Here is an 893-nt window from a genome sequence, read left to right as displayed (position 1 = left end):
ATTTGCCATGAAGTGATGGGACCAGATGCCATGATCTTCGTTTTCTGAATGTTGAGCTTTGAGCCAACTTTTTCACTCTCCACTTTCACTTTCATCAAGAGGCTTTTGAGTTCCTCTTCACTTTCTGCCATCTGCACATCTGGTGTCATCTGCATATCTGAGGTTATTGATATTTCTCCCGGCAATCTTGATTCTAGTTTGTGTTTCTTCCAGTCCAGCATTTCTCATGATGTACTCTGCATATAAGTTAAATAAACAGGGTGACAATATACAGCCTTGATATACTCCTTTTCCTATTTGGAACCAGTCTGTTGTTCCATGTCTAGTTCTAACTGTTGCTTCCTGATCTGCATACAAATTTCTCAAGAGGCAGATCAGGTGGTCTGGTATTCCCAGCTCTTTCAGAATTTTCCACAGTTTCTTGTGATCCACACAGTCAAAGACTTTGGCATAGTCAATAAAGCAGAAATAGATGCTTTTCTGGACTCTCTTGCTTTTTCCACGATCCAGTGGATGTTGGCAATTTGATCTCTGGTTCCTCTGCCTTTTCTAAAACCAGCTTGAACATCAGGAAGTTCACGGTTCACATATTGCTGAAGCCTGGCTTGGAGAATTTTGAGCATTACTTTACTAGCATGTGAGATAAGTGCAACTGTGCGGTAGTTTGAGCATTCTTTGGCATTGCCTTTCTTTGGGATTGGAATGAAAGCTGACCTTTTCCAGTCCTGTGGTCACTGCTGAGTTTTCCAAATTTGCTGGCATATTGAGTGCAGCACTTTCACAGCATCATCTTTCAGGATTTGGAATAGCTCAGCTGGAATTCCATCACCTCCACTAGCTTTGTTCATAGTGATGCTTTCTAAGGCCCACTTGACTTCACATTCCAGGATGTC

This window comes from Bison bison, unplaced genomic scaffold, assembly GCF_000754665.1.
Source record: "Bison bison bison isolate TAMUID 2011002044 unplaced genomic scaffold, Bison_UMD1.0 scf7180017862979, whole genome shotgun sequence".
Lineage (NCBI taxonomy): Eukaryota > Metazoa > Chordata > Mammalia > Artiodactyla > Bovidae > Bison > Bison bison.
Note: the sequence above shows the minus strand (reverse complement) of the source record.